A 19,972-nucleotide genomic window follows, 5' to 3' on the forward strand; every position below is an offset into this window, starting at 1 on the left:
AAACAGAGGCTGCATCTTCACTAATGACCTATTCCAGCCTTTCTTCAGGGAGACTCCAATCCTGCCACATGGTGCTAAGTCTCTTCCTCTCTCTGGGACCTCTTCATGCCCGCAACACCAATACCACGTGGGAGACTCCTACACATCGCCAAGCACGACTGCCAGCTTGATTTGCAGCCTTAGCTCCTGCTTGGACCATAGCTTCTGTGTACTGACCCTAATGGGAAAAAATTAGCAAGTTATTAGCTCAATGATGCTGGTCTCTTATTAATCAGAGCTGATTTTCCAGATCCAGCTGGAGCCAACAATTTGATGCAGTTCCAATTGTTCTAATGATAGGAAACACTTCATAATTTTTTTAAATTGCAAGATATCACATGAACAGCCTTGATCAAACCTTTGCTCTGAAACTTCACAAACCAGGCCTCCATCATCTGCACTTCTCCACATTCCTATCTTCCAAGTTTCTATAAAAGCTTATTAAGTGCAGAATACTCCAGAGCCTCCTCTAGCCCACGGCTCCAAAATCTTTCCACAGTTCTCTCCCAAAGCCAAAGGAGAAGGCTCACCATGTTCCTGGTACTAATTCTGTCCTCATCTGTTTTTCTGTTACTGTGGTGAAACATCAAGCAAAACCAACTTGGAAAAGAAAGTGTTTGCGGAGCTTACAGGTTATCATCCGTCACTAGGCAGGAAGTTAAGTCAGGAACTGAAGCGAAGACCCTGAAGAGTGCTGCTTACTGGTTTGCTCAGCCTGCTTTCTATTAGCACCCGGGACTCACTTGCCCAGGGGCAGCATGACCCACAGTGTGATAATGATCCTTCCACATCAGTCATTAATCAAGAAAATGCTTCCACAGGCTTACCCATTGGCCCATCTGATGGAGACAGTGTCTCAAGTGAGGTTCCCTCTAACAAGGTGACTCTTGTGTGTGTGACAAACTAACCAACACACTCTATTAGTTGCCTAAGCCTGGCAGTGGAGTGGTAGTCTAGGCTATCTGTGGCAAAGCAGTGAGGGACCTGTGTCACAGTTACACTGATTTTCTGAGTTAGTTGGGTTTTAAGCAGGAAATATGGATATTCGTGTGAAACAACCAGCTTTCTATATTGGCCAGTTAGAGAGACAACTGAAGGTCGAGTGACGGTAGAAGCTGGCTGAGTTGAACAATTTCTGCAGCTATGACCCAAAGCTTTAAAACAGTCAGCCTGAACAAAATTCTTTCTTTTCTCCTCTCACCCAACCCTTTGCCTTTCAAATGACTCTGTTTTTCTGCATGCAGAATATCTTTACCCCTGCTAAAATTCACGTTAGATACAATGCATTTACTTTGCATAATTCCTTAACTTTGAAGAGGAAGGTTGAGATATTTGTTTCCCTCCCCCACCGGCTCTGATTTTGCTCTCTCAACAGTAATTGGCCCCAGCCTCTGGCAGGCTGGAGAACTGCTTGGAGAAGGTTGGCCTTGATTAATTAAACTGTTTGCTGAGAGCAAATGGCAGAGTCCTCAATCATAATCCATGCCTTGTCAGCCATCTCCAGGGGGATCTCTGCTCTGAGTTTGCAAAACTGTCACTCTGGAAAACCCTTCCTCCCTGGGAACAGTGTACTTCATCCCATCGTTTATTGTAGAAACACGTCCATATTTTCCATTCGAACTGTTCCAAGTCTACAATTCCCTGGCATTAAATGCAATCACTGTATTGTGCAACCACTACTGCTATCTGTTTCCAGAACTTTTCATCATTCCAGACAGAAACCGTTGCACAATAACACCCGTTTCCTTCCTCCCTGGCTCCTAGAATCTGGATTTCACTTTCCTAACCGTGTTTGTTTGTTTGTTTGTAGACAGGACTCACTAAGTGGCTAAAGCTAAGGCTAAGGCTAAAGTTAAGGTGACAACTGTTCTGCCTCAGCCTCCCCAGCTCTGGGATTTCAGGCACATGTCACTACTCCAGCCTTGTAAATTGAATAGGAGCTTTCCCAGGGGAGTCGTTTCATATCAATACCGACATCAAGGAATAGATCAAATCTTTCTGCTGTAACAAGAATTTTAAAATTGAAGGACTAGAGATATAGGTCAGTTAGTAGAGCACTTGCCTAACACATCCAAAGGCCTGGTTTTGAGTCCCAGCACTTTTTCATCTTCATGAATTTGCTACGTACAAATATCTCATATAAAGGAAATTACAGTAGTATTTGTCATTTCCTGTCTAGCCTCTTCCACTCTGCATGATGTCTTTCAGGTCATCCATATGATGATATGTAATCTTATCATCTTATTGTTGTTGTACCCTTACCCCTATGCTCCGCTCACCCTTTCTCTATTGTGACTGAAAATACATAGAAAGGCTGTAATATTTTTAGCACAAAACTGCCTAATTATACATCATTCAAAGCTTCAATTCTCTTAAAAGGGCCTTGATTTATCCAAACCTATGATTTTCAGACTGTACTCAAAACTAGCATCACATGAACAACCTGCTTGGTCCTAAGAAAGTGATGTCTCCTTTGTATGCTAAGAGAATGGTAATTCTTAGGAGTCTTAATATCCAGTATTTTATAAGGCATGCATAGACATCACAGTCATATCCATTTATTCAGAAAGGTTGAAGCCATTTTATTTCACTTCAGGGAGCATTTATGTGATGAAAGACTGTCCAGTTAAATATAAGTACATTTAAATGGTCTGAATAATTTAAGTCCTTGTTGTGAAATATGTTCTATTTACTCACAAGAAGCTGACAGGTGAAAAAAGGTGAGATATGAGCTGCCTTACCCCAGGGACATTTATCTGTAAGGTATGCAGGTATGTCACCCTCCAGTTGAAGATGGAAAGCCAACACCTGCTACACAACAGAATCACAGTCACAATCCTCAGCGGGGAAACTCACAGAGATATGTGGGAGGAAAAGATAAAGATGGAAGGAAAGAGGAACAAAGGAAACCTCCAGAGAGGACACTCGGGAGTCCTCAAATGCAGGCACAGATGTCCTGACTCACTTCTAGAGCAGATATTTTTGCTGTAGCTGAGTATTGTACCACGAGGTAAAAGTGAAAGAAAACCATGTAAGTAAAATCCTCCCCTTTCTTCAGGTAAGTCAGAGTCTAGTGAGAGTCAGAGACAGGATAGGTCATAAACAGGGGGAATGAAGTCCTTAAAATACCAAGGCACCACAGAGGGGAGACTGTGAATATTCTCTTAGGGACAGGGAAGCCTGGAGGGTGTATTAGCTGCACTGGACGTTGAAAATTAGGTGCAAACTTAGCATTCAGAAAAAAGTCAGTGAGGAGCATCTCTGGGACAGAAAAGGCTCCCAGGAGTCTGTGGGGGCGGATCCTAACTAAGACTCTTAAGAGCAGGAGATAAAGAGTCTGAAGTCTCCACCCCCTGTAGCCAGGTGGGACTCCCAGTGAAGGGAAGGGGGACACCTACTCAGCCATGAAACCTTCAACCCAATTTGTCTTACCCACAAGAAGTGCAGGGAATAAGATGGCTGTGGCACCTCTAACCTCTAGGAGTCTCCAAGGCAATCCAGGCTTCACCTTCACAGCTTCACACAGTGGCCTCTCTGGACCTACAGACAGGGACACCCCTGCCACACACCTTGCCTTAACATCTTTCTTTAGTCATGGAGGGAGATTCCATAACCCCTTTTACACAATGGCTTCTCTGAGCATCCATACAGGGATACCCCTGTCACACATCTGGCCTCAGCAGCTTTCTCTAGTCATGGAGGGACATTCCATAACACCTTTCTTTTAGCCTTGACTCTAAAGCCAGAACCACGTGGCCAAGGCTGCAAAGTTCTTCAAATTGCTGGACCTGGAATATGGTCCCGTTGCTCAATTACATCTTTACTAGCTTTGTGCTTTCAGTGATTTCCTTCACTGTCTAAGCTTGGCTTTCCTGGAACTTACTCTGTAGACTAGGTGACCTTGAACTCAGAGATCTATACACCTCTGTCTCCTGAGGGCTGGGATTTAAGGCCTGGACCTAAGTTTTTCCTTTTTTTAGTATGGAAACTTTGCTGGGTAGGATCTTACCTTGAGGTCACCTCTCCTTTTAATCCATTTACTGTCTTTAATTTGGTTATCTCTTTGGACACAGGATTTAGCTCCATTCCACTTTCTGGTGTTCCTTTTCTCCTTTAACCATGCATTTTGTATTTTTCCTTGCTCAGCTTGCTCTTTTTCACCAAAAGGCTCTTCATAAGAGAGAACACTAGTAACCACAGGACAGATTTTATTGTAGGCTGTTTTTCGATTTCCTTTGTCAATGCAATTAATCTAAAACTCTTCATGTTAGCCTCAGGCAACCCTTTTGGACTAGGGTGAAAAGCAGCCACATTTGTTGTAGAATTATCAATGCTTAATATTTGTTCACATAATTATTAAAGCAGAAATTATCCCTTAAACTTGGTAAAAGATTCAGATACCTGTTAGATTTTTAATATGCTTTAAACACTGGGGCTGGGCAAATCTTAACCCTCTAAGCTGTCTTGTCTACTTCCCATCCAAGAACCCCATAAACTACTTGCACATGTTCTTCTTGGGCTGCTTCTGCTCCATCAGACCAGTCCTCAGAGTAAGCTGCTTTTGGCCTTGTGCTCCTGGTTCATGTTAACCCATGGTGATATGCTTCTTGTTTTTCCTTCCTCCTCCCTCTCATGGCCCTTCTGTGACCCCTTTAAAGCCCAAGAACCTGGGCTCTGCCTATCTCTTTCCTGCCCTGCCCAGGTGTAGGTACACTATGTGCCAATCAAGGACAATTTGGGAGGCAAGGTTTATACCATGTCATTTTGGATATGTGAGGATTTGCTTGTAAGGAACTTGGGGACATTTGAGTACATAATAGCTCCAGACCAACCTCAACACAGTCTTAGCCAAAATAGTATAGGAACAGTCTCTATACCATATACTAAAATTCTCCTCTGAAATCTCTTGAGCCAGGGCCCCAGAGTTCGAATTGCCCTCAGCACCATGGTCTTCCATGTTCCTACTAGTGTGAGCCATTAAGACCCAATTAAAACATTCCACTGTTTTTCTAACACAAGGTCCCCAAATCTACATTCCTCCAAACAAAAGCATGGTCGGGTCTATCATAGCAATACCCCAGTCCTGGTACCAACTTCTGTTTTAGTTAGGGTTTTATTGGTATGAAGAGACACCATGACCACAGCAACTCTTATAGAGAAACATTTAATTGTGGATGGCTCACCATTTCAGAGGTTTAGTCTACTATCATCATAGTGGGAAACATGGTAGAGTGTAGGCAGAAATGATGCTGGAGATGGAGCTAAGAACTCCATGTCATCATCCAAAGGCAGCAAAAGAGAGTGTGTGCTACACTAGTTGTAGTTTGAGCATATATGAGACCTCAAAGCCTACTTTCACAGTAACACAATTCTTTTTTAATATTTTATTAATTTATTCATATTACATCTCAATTGTTATCCCATCCCTTGTATCCTATCATTCCTCCCTCCCTCCTGCTTTCTCCCTACTCCCCTCCCCGATGACTGTGACTGAGGGGGACCTCCTCCCCCTGTATATGCTCATAGGGTATCAAGTCTCTTCTTGGTAGCCTGCTATCCTTCCTCTGAGTGCCACCAGGCCTCCCCATCAAGGAGACATGATCAAATATGGGACACCAGAGTTCATGTGAAAGTCAGTCCCCACTCTCCACTCAACTGTGGAGAATGTCCTGTCCATTGGCTAGATCTGGGTAGGGGTTCAAAGTTGACTGCACGTATTGTCCTTGGCTGGAGTAACACACTTCTTCCATCAAAACCACATCTCCTAATAGTGCCACTTGCTAGGGACAAAAACTCAAACACATGAGTCTATGGGGGCCATACCTATTCAAACCACCACAATAAGTAGCTAGACAGACTCCAGTCTTCTTCCTCAGTCCAGGTATCCCTCCTACCTTCAGGCCACAGCATGAGCAACTCAAAATAGTCTCTCTATTGCTGCACCCCCACTGAATGCAATCTGGCTTCACAGTGGTCCACTAATGTTAGGATCAAAAAGATTTAGAGAGGACTATTGCTGTGGCTTAGTTGGCAGACTGCTCTTCCAGCATGCGTGAGGTTCAATACCCAGTACCACATGATCCTAGCAGTCAGGAGGTGGAGGTTGAAGGGTGAAATGCCCATAAGGCTAGCCTGGGCTACATGAGAAGCTGCACTGAAAACAACAGATTTTTTTCAGGAAGGCCCACACCCAGCAGACTTCAGAAATTTCCAAGTTGTTGATCTGGATACACTGGTTTGGCTGCTGGAAGAAATGTGACTGTGTCCAATTCGTTGTGACATTCAGTGTACCCACTTGTGCATACACACAACATGGCACACAGGGTGAACAGAATTATACGATGCCTGACAGGACGTTTTTACCTTCTCTCTGCTGCCTGAATAAAATTTCTGTGTCAGATGAAAAGGCTGATCACCCCATAATAGTCATACACATCACAAAAAAAAAAAAAAAGCAAAAAAAGCAAAAAACATTTGATGACCTAGTTAGGCCTAAATTGCTTTAGGGCTTCTCTGCTGGCAATGGGATCCAAAAGCCAAACTGCCCTTCTGCCCAGTGATGTACACTGACATTGTTTGGTACCTTGGTTCTCCTGCATGCTGAACATGAAGACCTTCTGAACAGCCAAGGTCACTCTCCTTCATCATGCCAAAACATCATTCATCTGTTGCCCTCAGAACTACTTGTTCCCAAACCCATTTTCTATTTAGAGTTCAAGCCAGCTGATGCTACCAATGTACGCACACAATGGGCTGTGTCTTACCTAGGTAAAGAGATTAGTCCTGCTTTAACAATACCTTCCATTTACAGAGTACTTAGGGATATGAAGCTACATTATTTTGATACTAGCTTTTTGGCCGCTTTATCTCATTGAACTCTATAAGGACAAAGCACATGTCTGGTTCAGCATGGCAGACGGAATCACCTCAGAGAAGGTTGGCTGGCAACCACTACTAAGAGAGACAGATTTATTAAAAGACCCATCCAGTTCATGTGTAACCATTCTCCCAGGAGCAAAGATGTTCTTTAAAAAAAAAAAAGGCACTATGTTCCTCCCTTTGGCTATCAGACTATCAAGGCAACAGTCCCCAAAGAACTGTAATTTCCCCAGGAGTCTCAAGGCAGGAGAAGAAAAAAGCTGAAGCCTGGAGCATGCAGAGGAGGAACTTGTTCCCAGAAAGAGATTTCATACAGTGCCGACAACTTGTCAGACCACATTTCAGGAAAGGCCAGAACAGAGACAGTGACGGGTCAGTGATGGGCAAAACCACACATTGCCTGGGCTGCTTAGCTATGCACACCTCTCACCCTCTATTTAAACCTAAGCCTCATTTCAGGATTCCAAAGATGGACATGGGTGACCATTGAATTGATTTGTCCCCTTTTCTACCATCAATTATCTTCTTTCTCTAATGTTTCCTAATATTTATCTTTTTACTAATTGGCCTGCTGAGGACTGATGGATGATCCTAGCTTGTTAGGACTATAAGGGTTCAGGCTCTGACCCTGACAATTCCATCAACAGAGGGACTTAAAATTAGAAACATCAGATTCATTGCTTCTCTTAGTGTCTGTGCTTTTATTCTGAATGGGAGTCCTTGGAAGACTCTGCGCTCTAACTCCTCTGCTTTACTCCTGAAGATCCCCCATACTGGGGAGTCAGCAGTTCTCATTTCCCCTAGCAAAGTCTAGATAGAGAAGCCGTTCAGAGACACCCCATCACCAGCCCAGAGGTGTTCCAGCACTGCCCATCACCACACTCACACACATGAAACCACCTCCCAGGGGTGGCATCATCCATGGTAAGCTGGGCGCTCTCACATCAATCAATCATGAAGAAAATGCCTCTCAGACATCCCGACAGGCTAGTCTGATGGGGACAATTCTTCAGCTGAGGTTTCCCTCCTCTCAGACAACCCCAGTTTGAGTCAAGTCTTACAAGTGAGTGAGTCTCTTGCAGCTCAGGCTTGCCTAGGACTCACTACGTAATCTGGGATTCCCTTGAACTTTGAATCTTCCTACCACTACCTCCCCACGCACTTTCTGAGATTACAAGGGTGTGCCATCATAACCATCCATGACAGAGGGACAGGGGAAAGGCCTTTGCCAAGTCCTGAGCCAACTGCCCTGAGCTCTCTTCTCCCTGCCCTTCAGGATTCCCTGAAGTATTGCTCCATCCGGCTTCAATAAGAAGATGAGCAAAGTGAGCCGAAAATGCACAAAACTGCAACAGCAACCTGCTTAGCCAGGCTTTTGGCTGATGTACTCAGGCCTCGCCTACTCCCCATCTATATAACTATTTCCTTTTTGCCAATCCCAAGCACAACATCATTTATATATGCCCAGAATCCCTGCTGTAATGGGTATGCTGTAAAAATAAATGGAATAAATAAATTAGTTTCTGAGCATCACAAATAAATCCAGTGGAAATAGACATTTCTAAAGTCACTTGATCTTAAGAGAGTGAAGTGAATTGGAGACGGCAATGAAATGAGAAGTCGGCTTTTCACTTGTGGAAGAGCAAGAGGAGGAGAAATACTTGCTCAAAAGACAAGAAAAAATCAAGCAAGAGAGCCCTGTCTGCGTGGAGAATGGGCTTTATTCTTTCCGAGGCTCTGTCTCCTTACTGCCTTTTTCCAGAGCCTCCATTCAGCCCAAGTCTCTGGACCCTCTGTTGAGGTGTGAGTGTGGGCCTTTTCAACTGGAGCCAGCAACAAAGTATTGCTTTATAAATAGTATAGGTACCCAGAGTGCTGGGGTTGTCTCCCTTAAAATATCATTATTTTTGCATCTGCATCACAAAGACGTACCCTATCCCCACCCCCACCCCCCCAGGAAAAAAAGAAATAGCCTTAATTTATAGCAGTGCTATTTTTCCTGCCATCAAATTCATATATTTTATTTTTATTTTTTGGTGGGGACAGGGTCTTGTCTGTGTCATCTTGGCTTTGTGTACTTGATAGTTCTGTACTGAACTTCTATTTCTCCTGCTGGGATTACAGGCCTGGGATGGCACACCAGGTTTATGCAGTGCTGGGGGTCAAACTCAGTGCTGCCAACCACTCTACCAACTGAGCTCCATTTCTAGCCCAAGACTTACACACTATAAACCAAGTTCTACTTGAGTTACAGGCACTCGTATAGGATTTAATTACAGGCCTGGTATATGTAGAAATCCGTTCTTGAATCTCAGTACATTTCAGACATTGTCTAAGTCCGTCTATTTATTTATCCGCTCATTCATTTATTCATTTTTGCCCTTTTGGATCAAACCCAGGCCTTCATGCATGCTAAGCAAGCACATTACCAAGTAAGTTACCTTCTCAGTACAGTCCTAAGTCCTTATTTATTTTGTCCACCATTTATTTTGGTGCTAGGGGTTGAACTGGGTCTAAAGTCCTAATCTCCATCAAGCCTTACCTACTTTATTTCCATTAGCGTTGCATCCAGTAGGCCTCACAGCAACACTAATGATGCTGTAAATCTGGTGCCATTATGAGGAAATTGTAAAGTCTATAGAGGTCATTTGTGCTGATTATTTTTTTTGTCACCTTAACACAAAATGTGGACATCTGGACATTGGATGCTCAACCCCGGGGGTGCTGCCTCCATTAGCCTGGTGTGTAGACACGTTTGTATGGTAGTTGTTTTCTTGATCGATGATTGATGTGGAGGCCAAGTGTACTGTGGGTGGTGCCAGCCCTGGGCAAGTGGTCCTGTGCTGTATAGAAAAGGAGGCTGTGCAAGGCTGGGAAAAAGGCCTGCAAGTAGCATGGCTCTGTGGTTCCTGACGTGACTTCCGTAACGATGGCCAATGATGGGAACTTGTAAGGCAAACCCTTTCTTTATGCAAGTCCAGTTTGGTCAGTGTTGTATCATAGCAACAGACAGACATGAGGACATCATCTGACAGAAGTGTGTCTTTTAAAAAGTAAATAGGAAAAAAATTGCCCAAACTTCAAAATGTGCTACACAATCACTGTGAGCTATACCTATGTGAAGGGACTCTAGCACGGCTCTGGCAGGCCTTGCCCTTCTCCCCATGCCCTCTGCCTTGTTAAAAATCATTAGATTACATTCCTGAAGCAGCCACCAGAGGCCTCTTCCCTTGTTTGGCCATTTCCTCCTCCTGAGGCTGACCACCAAGGCCCAGCTATCAAAGTATTGAAGTCCAGCAATCAAAAGCCTCCTTCGGCTCACCTAATGAACATGCCCAATCAAAATTAAATACCTCATCCTCCCCCTTTGCCTGTGTAAACCTCCATTTGCCTATGGCCTACAGCTGTCTCCTCTCTATGCAGAGGCAGTCCTGCATCCCTCAGGAGATGAAGCTCCTTTTCTCCATCTCGCTCGTTCCCATCCCCTTCCCCTTGTCCTCTATCTCCTGTCTGTCTCTTATTACCTGATCTCTGTCCCTCTGAGGCAACTGAATCTCCTTTGGCTGAGAACTCGGTCTTGGGACTCCTTGGTCCTTACTTACTTTTCTTTTCACTGTGTACCTATAAACATTTACATACTAAAGCTCACCTAAATCATGTTTTTCCACATTGTAAATTGGCTTGTTGTATATTTTGGCGTAAGAGGCATTTACTGAGTATTGACTGTGTGTGGAAGACTGCTGGCATTTCATCTGACCTTTGATGAAGTGAGCCTCACTCATCTCCTCCTGGGTACCTTGCAGAACTAGGACCAGCATGGAGAAAGATGGGTGCTCAGGTGAGTACCCTGTAGTTTCCATCCCAGGTACCTGATCACTCTAGTCTAGAGACTTCTCTCATCCTTCGAAGCCCATCCAGAAATGGAGTATAATAGAACCGAGTGACAATGTATTCAAATTAGTGGACTATGGGGAAACATTTAACATCTGTAGGTGGTCAAAGTGAGGGGACCCAGGGGGGCTCTGCATGCTGATATTCATTACTTCTTTCTAACAAGTAGAGTTGCCCAGCCAGTCAGCCTTGAACATGAATATTTTGAGCAAGAGGATATGACTTTATTGCGGGAAGACAGCTGTACAGGAACAGCTCATTAAAATGAGTTTGATGGGCAGGAAGGAGAAAGTGAGCCATTCCCCACAGCAAAGCAAGACTCTTAAGTGCAGAAAATGATGAGATCTGCAAAGCTCAGAATCCCAACCACCCATGTATTCCAGAACTGTCAGCTTACCCAGAGCTCAAGGTGCCTGAATGGTCTCAGTGACAAGACAACTCAGATCATTCATTCAGAAGGTGTTTACAGATGTGGGTGCTGGGGGCTCAGTGCAAGCACACAGTGAGAAAAATGTATCGGAAGCAGAGCCCAGGCAGAAACAATACTGCCTCCACCTGTGCCCTGGAACTGGCCCTGACTCAGTCTCCTTTGGAAAAGTTTCCCCATATGACCAGTGTTCATTGGCTCTACTGATCATCAGAATTTATAAATCCAGTCTGTGCTTTTATTTTAAGAAAGACATCATTCATTTATTTAATTAAAATATTTATTGCAATGATTTCCTCATTGCATATGTGTGCCGTGGTGCACATGTGAAGGACAGGGGAGAACTGTGGGGTCAGTTCTGTCCTTCTACCATGTGGGCTCCAGTTCTCAAACTTTGGTCATCAGTCTTGGCAGCAAATGCCTGAGTCATCTCACCAGCCCACCACCTTCCATTGCATTTAATTATAAATAGTTCTTAAATTAGTAACTGCTATAATTTGATTATGAAATGTTCCCCATAGGCTCATGTGTTGAAAACTTTGTCCCCAGCTGGTAGCACTGTTTTTAAAGGTGCCTTTTAGAGGTGGGGGCTGAAGTGCATGAAGGAGGTCACTGGGGTTCTGCCTTTGAAGGTCCTACCAGGTCCTCAGCCTCCTCCTCACTTCCTGTCTACCACGAAATGAGCAGTCTTCTCCACACACCAATATGGCCGTTCTGTCCTGAAAGGCTTTTTACCAGTACCAGGGCATCTTAACAGGCAGGAGCCAAGGAGTGCCACAAAGTCACACCATCCAACAAGCCTCACACAAGAGATTTACTGGAGAGAAACACAAAATGGTGGCTGCCTCTGACTGAGAACAGAGGCAGCAGAGGGTTGGGCAGAGGGGAGGGATTTTATAGGGGTTTTGGAACACATGCAGTGAGTCAATGGAAAAGCACAGTGCTGTTGGAAGTATTGTTTAGCTGTTAACACTGAGTCATGAGCAGGCATTTCCAAGTATCAGGAGCTCCTGCTCAAGCCAGGACAGGGTGCCTTTCCCTTGGTTTGGGGTTGGAGGGCATGTCAGGAATATAGTGCTGTTTTCTTGGCCTCTCTCCCACACATTCCTTAGGGCCTCAGAACTTAGTTCAGCTTTCACATGTTCCATCGAACCATTTACCAGAGGAGTAGTTATTCCCGAGAGCAGCCATTACAAAGCAAGTTCCTTTAAATCCTTCCACTCTGTTTTGCACTCCCTTCCCTGTCATAGTCAGGTGGCCTTACTTGGGACGGAAAGCTTGGAGGAAAATTTTAAACAAACACACTTGGGTATATAGGAGCCACAGCCATAACCAAACTCCATTGCCAGTTTTCTAATAAAGGAGAACAGTATAAAACCACTTTAATATTATCCACACTCAAAGGACATTTGAATCCCTGATAAACTGAATCCAGTGATCAGAAAGTTCAGAGATAAATTCTGAGCCCTGGCCATAAAAAAAGCAGTATAGAAAGGAAAACCAAAACCAATAAACACAGAAAGCTCACATGCTCAAAGAACACCACTCAGAAACAAAATGAGATAGCCACCGTCATCCATGCATTCAACTGAGCCTGACCCATTTGTGCCTCAACTCCTGGGTTTGCCACTAGATTTGTGGATACACCAGAAAACACAGACCCATCTACACACACAAAATAGACAGACAAAACTTTCCAAACAACCAGAACCAGGCAAGTAGGTGGCATCTTGTCTAATTGGATGAAGGTGGTCACTGGGGTTGTTTGCCATGAACCCATGAATCTAAGAGGGAGTTGTGAATAGTTCTAAATGTCATGTGGCATATATAGAAGATGTTTAACTGTAGGTGAGGGGGAACATGTATTAAAGTATGTAAAAATCAATAGAAATTTATAGAAGCACAAATATCCCTTATGTGGCATATATACTGAGCATATTGGTGCTAGATTACAGATATGACCATGATGCTTACCTTCCAGAGTGTATTTGAAGTAAATATTATAAGTATCGATTTCATTCCATGACATTTACATTTCTGTTAAAGTGATGTTCTGTTTCTATTAAAAAGAAAATTTGAAAATTGCTTGTGCATTTTGTCCATGTTCATATGTTTCTTTATTCCTTGCCTGACCCTCTGAGCAGTGGTTCTCTGGGGATGTGCTAAAAGTTTTCCTAATGGTTTCCTACCAAACCCAAAACTTCTTCAATGCCTGGAAGAGATGAACTTATGACTAATTGCCTTTGTGCTATCCTGCGTTGGGTATTTTGAAATGGAAACCACTGGGCTTTATAGCTTACAGAAATGAGAGATTGTTGCAATTCAGGATTTTACTAACTTGCTCTCTTATTAACACCAAAATGCCTCTAAAGCACAAGCCCAGATGCTAGTAGCTGAAATTCCTATAATTTAAAGCAAAGATACTCATTATCAGTACTGCTGGAGCTGATCCTGTTACTTAATTGCTGCTTTTCTTGCTTCTTAGGAGTAGTAGATTATTGTTGGTTTTGCTCATCATTAACAACTTAGTTTGTTACTTTTTTAAAAAATCCTACAATATGTAATAATGACTATTTATGACTTTTTAGGCTATAAATTTTCAAAATAAGACTGTGATGTGTATGTAGTGCTTTCAAGTCTGAGTCATCACACCCCTATTGCTGAAGCAGATGTGTACATATTTCTCCCCATAATTTTCTCATGGGAGAGCATCCCATTGGTGATGTGTGCAGTGTGTGGTTTTAATGGGTAAATTGCTTAAATAGCATCAAGGCAAATCTAGTGCAATTATTAGATTATCTCATGTCTACATGATATCCTCTTAAATTTTTAAAAAGAGGGCTGGAGAAATGGCTCAGTGGTTATGAGCAACGGCTGCTCCACCAGAGGACCCTGATTTGCTTCTCAACAACCACATAGTGTCTCACAGCCATCTTCTTCTCCAGTTACAGAAGATCTAACACCATCTTCTGACTTCCAAAGGCACCAGGCAGGCATGTGGTACACATGCGTTCAGACAAAACATTCACATTAATCAACATGAGACTCAGAAGACATCAATCAGATTAGATGTTTCTTTCTCAAGTGTGAGGTTCTGCATTTGGATTCCCCAGAACCCACTTTAAAATCTTGGCGTCGTGGCACAAGCCTGTAATCAGAGATGGAGGATTCCCAGGGGGTGTCAGCCCAAGAAGTCTAGCCTACATGGCAAAGTGCCAGATAAATGATGTAAAATAGAAGACAGTTAAGGACATGCACCGGCGGTTGTCCTGTGACTCCCCACACACATGCCATGCACATGTGCTCCTGGACCCAACTATCCATCTACCTCATATGCAAACATATGCTCACATACATAAAAATACATGTTTCATATTCTTCTGGCTAAGACCCTCCAGCCATTAACATGTCCACTACAATGATAGATTTCCTAATGTCAGTAATTGGGGGGAGGAGGTGAAACCACTGCATCTTCCTTTGAGAGATTCTCCGGGTGCTTTGGCATACTGTGGTGGTTGTCATGATAGACATCATCATTAGTAACCAATTTATGATGCTGAAGATCAAACCCAGGCTTAGTGTTCTACCACCGAGCTGCATCCCCAGCATCTTAGGATGATGAGTCCGTCCTTATGTCAACTCTTTAGGATGTGATAGGCAAATGCTTGGTCCAATGTTGGTGTGGACCGTTACCCTGGAGGTTATGTGATGTGATGTACATTTATACTAGGTGACTGAGTGAAGGAGATACTCATTGTATTATGGACGTGGCCTCATCTAATTCACTTTAAACAAACAAACAAGAGAGCTGACCTTCCTACAGGAAAAGGCCGCTCTGCCAGCAGACTACCTTTCACTTCAGTGGCAACACCATGCCTTTCTTTGGGCTGTTGCCTGCTGGCCTCCCTGGAGATTTTGAACTTGCCAGCCTCCACTTTTCATGATGCAAATCCTTAAAAGCTCTTCCTATCATTCTCCCTTTCTCTCTGTCTCTCACTGTCTCTGTCTCTCTCTTTTTCTCCACACACATACACCCTGTTGTTCTTTGAGGACACTGTGACTAATACACAAACCAAAGGCTCAGAATTACAAATTTAAAAAACAGAAAACCTGTTTAACTCAGTGTTTCCCCAGTTTTTCTCAACTACAAACCTTTCTTCCATAATGCGTATCACCCTGAAACAGCTGGAGGTGCATGCTCACTGATTGGCCCATCAGTGGTTCTCTGTAGTTTGTATGAGCAGCATTGAACTCTGCTTTATTTCAGAAAGAATTGCACACATGTTGGAACAAAACATTGCACATATTATTTTCTTCTGCACAAGGCATACAAGGAAATAACCTCTTGCCTGAGCACAGTGAGGTAAAATGTCCACTGTAGCCCTTTGCACACATGGTTACCATTTAGGAAAAAGAAGCAACCACCTGTGAAATAGAACCATGGCTGTGCTTTTGTACAATGTTCTTTCTGGATGGCTTAGTCTGTTTGGGTTCCTATCATAAACTACCATACACTTGGTAGATTATAAACAAAATTTATTTCTCTCAGTTCTGGAAGCTCAGAAGTTCAAGATCAAGGTACCAGCAGTGTCTGTCTGTAAAGAAGCATTTCTGAGATCATTGATGGTGCCTTCTAGCTTCTTTGACATAGGAAAATAATGCAAAATAGTGTTCTCCCTCCCTCCTTTCCCTCACTCCCCTTTCTCTTTTGTTCTATCCTGTGGCTCTTGGTTTCAAAGGTCCTGTCCCTCGTGTCAGGAAGGTGTGGTTGGGCAGAAAAGCACCTATCATGACAAGAGAAAGCAAAAAAAAATCAAATAATGCCCAATCTTTTGGATTTCTCCTCCCTCCACCTTTATCCCATCTGGGCTCACACTGCAGTCTGGTGCTGCGCTTACTTAGGGCATGGCTTCCCCTTTGGATAATCCTCTGTAGAAAATGAAGTGAGCCTTGTTGATAAGGGATTTCATCCCATGCACTATGGCTCTCCTCCTATGAACTAATCAACTGCCCAAAGGACTTGAACAAATGATTTCAGGGTCACCATGATGTCACCACCATAGACTAATGAGCATAAGACCTTCACAAGTGGCAGGAGCCCAACAGGAGGCACCATCTCTCTCTCTCTCTCTCTCTCTCTCTCTCTCTCTCTCTCTCTCTCTCTCTCTCTTTCTCTGTCTCTCTCTCTCTCTCTCTCTCTCTCTTAGTATTTTCCCTATTCCAGAAGCCATGGCTCCAGAAATTCATTTGTGACCATAGCTCCTCCCAAAGCAGGTAAGCCTACTGTCATTCTTGAAAAAAAAAATGTAGCTGGATTCCCTGGGATGTGGAATCATTTATTGGAATCAATGCCTGTATTTCCTTCAGTGCTGTGGCTTCTTAGTGCACACCCAGGTTTAGGATTCCATGAATCAAGATATAGCCCTGGCCTCCTGCTGGTTCCAAGGTAAAGGAAGCCAAGAAAATGGAGGGAGAAGGGCAGTCAGGCTCTCTGATGTTCCCATCCAACACAGAGCAGGACCCCAACCCTTCTACGCTTGAAGTAGGCAAGAAACCCGAGAAGGTAACTTTGACCTCTCTCCATTCTACTCTGCAGACTGTTTTGTGACAGGTGTCCTTCCTGTCCCTGATGGGAAAAAAATGTCCATGTACAGGGACTCAAAGACAGATCTGGACAAACAGGAATTCCGGATTCCCTGCAGTTTACTACCCCAGCTCCTCATATCCCTTTGTTCTCAGTCACTATCCCACAGGATTTTTCGTACAACAGTTTCCCCTGTATGTGTTCATGGTGTATGTGTGTGTGTGTGTGTGTGTGTGTGTGTGTGCAGTGTGGTGTGTGCTCATGCAAATGTGTATGTGAATGCGTGTGTCTGGTTTGTGTGCTAATGTGTGTGCATTCTGGGGCACGAATCCAGAGACGTGCACATGGTGGCTGCATACTCTACCACTGAGCCACATGCCCAGCCTCCCATGTCAGGGAAAAGCAGTGTTAAAATGCATCTGTTACGTTCTCCTCATCAATTTCTCCCTTGTTACAGAGCCTCAGCCTTGACTTGTACTGCATGAAGGTCATGAACACTTTCTCTCTCTTCGTGTAAAGGGATGGTTTCCATCCTGAGTAAACCAGATCCAGGAACCCCTGGACCCTGGTGGTCAGTGGGAAAAGAAGGAAGAAGATTGCCCTACCTGTGCCCATGATCTGTATACATAATCTTCATACACAAATAAAATTGTTTTCCTCTACTATGAGATCTTTAAAGAGTTTTACCCTATTAGCCTTTAAAAATTAGTGATAAGAGCCTATGAAATGCTCATGAGTGTGTATATATACCTGTATGTGCACAATACACACACGACACAAATGACATAAATATGCACACACATACCACAAACATGCACATGTGCACAAACATGCACAACCACAAACATAAACATCACAAAGGCATAAACGTGTATCACATACACACACCATTGCACACATACCACAAACATGCACACAGAAACATGCACACACACACACACATACACAAAACCAACATGGCACACATAACACAAACATGCACACAAATGCACAGGTCACACATTAAGATAGTCACTCTTTCAACTAAAAATGACAGAAACAAATAATCACATACAATAGTGTGAAGACAGAGGTGAGGGGAATCAGTCAGTTGGAGGCGAGAAGCTGATTCCAATTATAGCTGTACTGTTTTCTGGGTCAAGTAGAATTGCACAAAAGTTTTCAGACCTATAAAAAGAAAAGCAGAGGCTCAGCCTTAATCCTAGAGGCGCTGGCTTCGCTCACCTGGCCATGCAAGCTTAGCACTGCTCTGTGGACACCAAAGGGGACTTCCCCTCAGCTGACCTTACACAGCCTAGCACTGTACTACGTTACTGCACATGGGTCTCCCCTCACCTAACTGTGCAAAGGCCTGAACTGTCCTATGTGCATCAAAGAGGGGCTGCTCCTCCAGACACCAGCAGCAAACACAAAGAAGTGTGAAAAAACCGATGCATTGCAGCCAGGCCTGCATTTTTGGAAAATCTTCCCTAAGATTGCGTGTGTGTGTGTGTGTGTGTGTGTGTGTGTGTGTGTGTGTGTGTGAAGACTGAGGATGAAGGTGGCATGAGTAAATGTGGACGTCATAATATTCATTCCTCCAGACCTTGAGTACTCAAACGTCTTCCTTTGCAGAGACAGAATAGAACGATGAGGACCCTGACACTGACAGTCACCTCCTCCTTCTTCCAGCCCTCTGTCCTTTGCAGTTTCAATGTGACAGTGGCTGTGGTTACTGGCAGAAGACTCTCACAATGTTGTGCATGCTAACGTGATGGGGACGGCTTGGGGACTTCTCCCCTTCCCAAGGATAAAATGTTAAAGGGGGTCTCTGTTTCTGTGATGGAGCCTCCAATGCACCTACGAGTAATCCCAATCAAAGCACAAGCTCACCATGCCAGACTTGTGTGGAATTCTTCCATTGGTCTACTGTTATCCTCTCTGTCCGAAACTAATAGAAACAGACTCCCTGCCACACTCAGAGACAGTCTAAAGCAGCCAGCTGTGTCACCCGACGAGATGGTGTATGGCAATATCGCCATGAAAGAGGCACCTAGAGGGCTTTGGATGAGCACCCCTGCTCCACCTTACCTCCATCACTCTACAAACAAAGGCATCATCTTTCCCAGCACAGGCAAGGGGAGCCAAGCCCAGAAGGAGTCAAGGGATTTGCTGAGCTCTCTGGCTGATAGTAAAGTTCAAGTCTGAACAGGTGATACTAGCAAAGGAGATGGCTGCCCCAAACTTCCACGCTGACAAGGGACGGTCACACCAGGAGTTTGTAAAAGAAGCAAAATAAATTCCATGCCTTCAAAACCTACACTTCCTAATGTAGAGCTTGATGTTGGGAACCAAACACAGTACTGAGTCATCGGCACATCTTCTCAAACTATGAGGATGAATCTAAAAGCTGCCAGATACAAAGCATGCTCTTACTGGCATCCATGCAAATCAGATCACTGATAACACCCTAATTAGGGTGAGACTGTCTGCTAAAAGGAGTTGCATTTCCTGAATGTGACCAGAGATGGGAGGACAAGACACTTTGCACCGGGAAGTGCTCTGCAAGCAGCACTGACATCACCAAAAGCATTCCTCTGAACCTTCTTTCCAAGCCAGAGTCAAGAGGGGCCTCGGGAAGGTACTCCATATACAGCCCAGTGTCAGTTCTCCCAGAGCCTCAACTGTTGTGTTTCAACTGTTTCTAAGCAGTAAGGACCGAAGGCACCGCAGGCCATGAGAACTCAAGCTGCAGAACTCAAGATTTGAGCTTCACCTTTTTTTAAAAATTTGTATTTGTTTATTTTTAGTTTATTCACTTTCCATGCCAATTGCAGCTCCCTCCCCCAGATCCTTCCAGGCCTACCCTCTTTTCTCTTTCCCCCTCTGCTCCTTCCCCTAGTCCTCAGAGAGGAGGAGCCCTCCTCCCCTACCATCTGACCCCAGCCTATCAAGTCTCATCCGGAGTGCCTGCATCCTGTGACCTGGCAAGGCTGCTCCACCAGGGAGAATTGATCAATGAGTGAGGACCAGAGGCAGCCCCTATTCCCCATATTATGAGATTCACAAGGAGACTGTGCTGTCTACTACATCTGACCAAAGGTTTTAGGTCCTCAGCATGCATGGTCCTTGGTTGGTGCATCAGACTCTGCAGGTCTCCCTGGGCCCAGATT

This window comes from Acomys minous, assembly GCF_964271855.1.
Source record: "Acomys minous genome assembly, chromosome: 1".
Lineage (NCBI taxonomy): Eukaryota > Metazoa > Chordata > Mammalia > Rodentia > Muridae > Acomys > Acomys minous.